Source organism: Podarcis cretensis (genome assembly GCF_951804945.1).
Source record: "Podarcis cretensis genome assembly, chromosome: 10".
Taxonomy (NCBI): Eukaryota; Metazoa; Chordata; class Lepidosauria; order Squamata; family Lacertidae; genus Podarcis; species Podarcis cretensis.
Window position 1 is genome coordinate 36,315,999 of NC_137179.1, and position 5,211 is coordinate 36,321,209.

The following is a 5,211-nucleotide window of genomic DNA, read 5'->3' on the forward strand; positions in this document are numbered from 1 at the left end:
CCGGTGGGTATAATGATTGCTTTATTAAAACAATAAAAATACTGGTTCATACACTTTTTTCAGATGAGTTCCATACACAGTTGGTGAAACATCTGTTCAACTTACTGTAATTCACTTTTAGAAGAAAATAATCATTGCCCAGAAAGCACACATTTTCTTATACTAAGGGGGTGGGGGACAGTGATCACTCAATCGTCTGTGTGGGCGTATGAAAGGATACACCCACAATGACGTTTACAAATGGTTAGTGACATATTTAAGCGGCCTTCTGCAGCCTGGGAAGTGTTGGTTTACAAATTTTCAATGTTCCTTCAAAATTACTGGAGTGGCAGCAATGCAGAATGTAAATTGCAAATTGCAAACCATTACTAAAAAGGATGCGGGTGGCGCTGTGGGTTAAACCACAGAGCCTAGGACTTGCTGATCAGAAGGTCGGCAGTTCGAATCCCCGGGTGAGCTCCCGTTGCTCGGTCCCTGATCCTGCCAACCTAGCAGTTCGAAAACACATCGAAGTGCAAGTAGATAAATAGGTATTGCTCCAGCGGGAAGGTAAATGGCATTTCCATGCACTGCTCTGGTTCGCGAGAAGCGGCTTAGTCATGCTGGCCACATGACCCGGAAGCTGTACGCCGGCTCCCTCGGCCAGTAAAGCGAGATGAGCGCCGCAACCCCAGAATCGGCCACGACTGGACCTAATGGTCAGGGGTCACTTTATCTTTACCTTTACTAAAAAGGAAAGCTTAATTTGACCCCATCAAATGAGCTTGAACATCCACTAGAGGTTGAGAGATCAAAGCTGCAGGATAAATAAAAGGGGCACCTTGTAATGGAAGGGAGTAGTCAGAAATAAGTCCTGATGGTGCACACAGCAAGCCGCATAGTCTAAGCAGAAGGTGCTAATGACAACAGTCCCAAGGACAATGCTAGAGAGGAGTCGGACATTCCAGTGATCAAATGCACATTCAGGTCCAATACTAGGAGAAAGATTCAAAGTCAAACCGTAAGGCCAGGTTCCCATCTCTGAAGAAGATCCAGGGTTGGAATCTTAGGGTCAGTCCCAAAATCGCAGTCCAGTGGAGCTCCCAAAACAGTCAAGCTGTGGTCTATCAATGGCAAAGACTGAGCAGGCAGAGTCTCTGCCTTGCTTCTCTTTTTGTTCCTCCCAATCTTATTGGAGGCACCTGAGCTTGCTCCAGCTGAGTAGCTGTGTCTCTCCACTTAACAAAGCCTGTGATTGTCACCTGCCCTGAGATTAAACAACCTGAGTGATCACAAACCTCTTCCTAGACCTAACAAATCCCATAATCTTCACCTCATCAGCTCTTGCCTGCCTCAGTCCCTTAAAGCATACTTACCACACCTTAGAGCCCATCATGTTTGCCAAGAAGGGGTCACCTCCAGTTCTGGGGATGTTTCGACTTCCTCTGGCCCCCATGAACTATCAGTTGCCCCTTCAACATCTTCTGAAGTCCACTGAATACCTCCTAAGCCCCCAACTTCCTCTTCCCCATTTTCAGCTTGTCCCAGTCAGTGGCAGAGCAAGCCGATCGGGCACCTGGGGTAGTGCATGCCCAGCACCCAGGGGCAGGGTCAGCCACTTACGGGGCAGGGCATGCCGGGGCAGAATGCTCTGCAGAGCCTCCGAGAAGTCCGCCTGCATCCTCCCACTCAACTGCCCTACGGCTGAGGGGGAGGCAGCAGGCAGACTGTTTGGGGCAGCACAGAGCCAGCAGGCACCCAAGTCACCGTGTCATTCCCAGTAGACACATGGCTCAGGCACGCTGCAGGCCCCGCAGTGAATGCTGCCTGGCATTTTGTCACCCCCCTCAGTGGTGACATCCAGGGCAGCCTGCCCCAACCCCCTTCCTCCGCCCCTGGTCCCAGTGTGTACCAATCATGGCCTCACCAGGATCTTCTTCCTCCTCTTCAGTGTCCTGCCAGTTCATGACACCAGTGTAGGCAAACCAAGTCTGAAGTTTAAGTTACCTCCTTATTTGGAACAGCAAAATATCACTATAAGGTAGCACAAGAGGTTGTTGTTTCCCGGCTTTCATTATCCCTTCTTCTGAATGCAGCCCCTTGTGATGAAATGCATAGTTACCTACATTATGCAAAAACAATAGAAAGATAGCATTTTCCAGGGCATGCTGAAATATCAGTCTGAGCACATGAATGTGCATTGGGGGGGGGGGGTATTTCCCACAGGAGGACGATGGAAAAGCTTGTAGTAATGTTCCCCATTCAGAAGTTATTATTTATTTATACCCTTATACACTGCTCATCCTCCAAAGACTTCCAAACAGCTTGCAAGGGATTCCTGGGTTGTCTGCCACCCAGGAGACCGCTTGCTATATCATGTGCCTTCAGAACATTTTCTCAACCCCAAAAACTAAAGCTGCTCAATTGTTAACATGCTTTGGGACCGTAGCATAAATAAGAGAGCAATGGTACATTTACGCACACTATTTGCATGACATTCTCTGTATATTTGTGCAGATATAAGTCAGTGGTACAACCTGCTCATCCTATAGTGTCCACCCTAATTGGCCGTAGCTCTTTGGGCTCTCGGGGTTTTGTTTCCCTAGTCCCAAATCCCTCTGAAAGCCTGAGGAGACACTTTGAAGTGGAGATGACTGAAATGGAGACTTTTCACATGCAAAACATTGTGTCCCCTAGTGGGTTCTATACTTTCCTCATGCGATCCCTGAAATCTGCATTACATACATACATACATATATACATACATCCATACTGTGTTCTTAAGGCACTGCAGAGTCTGTAAACAATGGAGCTGATGTCCTGCTTGTGGGAATAGAGGGAGAAAACATTACTGGAACTAAAATGGGCCACAACTTGGTTAATAAGCATGGCATGAAAAACATAACGACTTTAACCTAAGGTCAGTGCATACCTCCCAACATTTTGGGAGAATAAATCGAGGCACCCCCCTCCCACCCTTGCCTGCTCACCACTGCCTCCCCCCCTCCTACCTTTATCTGCAGCTTCCTCCTCCCCCTCCACAGCCTTGGTAAACACCATGCTGGCCTAGGGGGGAGCCTCAGCAAGGGGGAAGCCTCTGCCTTCTCCCCTGCTGGGACCACACAGAAAGTAGGAAGAAGAGTGGTGACATGCAGGGGCAATGTAAGATTTCATTCTGTTTTTTTATCCTGCGCTCTGGCGCGAGACAACTGACTGTGTGGCCAGACCACAGGAGCCAAAATGGGACATCCAGGATCGGGATCAGAAGCTGTAGTTTGGAATCAACTGTCTGGCACAACAGTCGGTTTCCAAAAGTCTAGCCTGGCTTACTCTTTGCTGATGACATGCTGAGCTACCTATGCTGAGATTTTTGTTGGTTGGTTTTACATACCAATATTTGAGAGAGCAGGGGGAGTAGGAAGAGGAGAAGACAAGTTCTCCTCAACATTCATGCTCAGGAAATATTCTATAAATTATATTGGAGGAGGAAAGTATTGCTGTTCTTGACCTTATCTGAAGAGTGAGCATTTTCCAAGTTGGATGGTTTGTTTTCCCCTCCCTACGAAGTTCTATTTTGCATAAACAACCATCATCATTGCACTCTTTGATGCAGTGTAGAGATAATTTGATGAGAGGCTTATACAGATAACCTTTAGAATTTTCCTCTGTGGCACAAGTACCTATTTTTATAGAAACATAAATAGGAAAACAGAACATAGAGTGCTAGATACTTTTACTATGCAGAGATCTTCAGTGATATTCTTTTTAATTAGATCTTTGTTCCGCATCCTAATTAAGCAAGTATTATCTTACTTCCACTGTCCTGCCACTCTTCATCAACCTCTCACTTCCAGCAAAATCATTTCTGGCTCTTGAATTTGCTGTTTTCTATGTACAAAGGCACCCTCTCAAGATTGTTCAAGCACAAAGAAGAAGCAAGATGCCTGCATTTCTCTCTTGAGCATAATTGCCAACAAAACAGTTTAAAGTTGCTTTATATTTAACATAAATGTGATGAACTCTTCCCTTCTGTTGTTTGCAATTATAATACAGTGGAACCTCGGGTTGCGAATGTGATCTGTGTGGGAGGCACGTTCGCAACCCACAGCGTTCACACCTGCAGCGTCACGTCTGCGCAGTACTTCCGGGTTTGGCGCGTCTGTAACCCGAAAACGTGCAACCCGCAGCTATCCCAACCCATGGTATGACTGTACTGACTTCCACAGTAAACTTAAAGGTATCCAAACAGAGCCACCAGGAGAGGGGTATAGGAGTATATCTGCACAAGACCAGGACCAATGAGAGGAGGATGCAGACTCCAATAACAATAAAAAAGGAAGATGGTACCATGTACAGAATGAAAGTAATGAAGAAAGCTATGAAATTATGAAGCATGAGCCCATTCCCACCCTTTTGTGTTTTTAGCCAGTGTTTCCAGCTTCAGCTCTGATTGTTGAGTGCTATATAGACAAACAGAGAAGGCCTAAAACGGACTTCAAAATGATCCAGGAAGTTCCTTCTTTAGACATTGGTGCCATAGCACCAATATGCCATGTCCACAGCCAAATCCCCCCATACATGGCTGCCAAAGCAAAATACATCAAGAGGTAGAATTACTGTAACATGTTGTGTATTAAATATCTGACTGTAAGCACTATATAGTGGCTGTGTTCAGACAATGGTTTAGCATATGAGAACAGACCTAGCCTGACTCGTGCCTTCTGCATTCCCCATGGAGAAGCCACTCACTATTTCTTAGCCTAACCTTCCTCACAAGGTTGTTTTGAGGATTAAAAAGAAAGGGCGAGAAGCATAAGCACCACCTTGTGTTCTCTGGAGAAAAAAGTGGGAGATAAGTGTAATAAATAAAGGAATAATCCTGAAGTGGAGAAGCAGTTCTTGGCATCAGGCAACAACATATCTAAGCTTGCAGAATGCAAGCTGTGCGTAATAGTATAATATGCATTCATAACAAATTACAAGTTTCAAGATTATAATTTAGATCAGTCAAAAGACATTCCTGCAGACTGTTGTTGTTGGCATCTGTCTGTCTCAGGAGACAATGGAAGAGTGTGCCTTCAGGGGTAAAGTCAAACTATTGGAAAGTTACAGTGGCTGCTATGGCTGTAGAGATTGATACGGGAGAAACAGATTTTATTGCAGGTGGGGCAGATGATGGCATCCAGTTTTGCTGCTACACGTGCACCATAGTGTTTCTTCTCTATGCTCTCC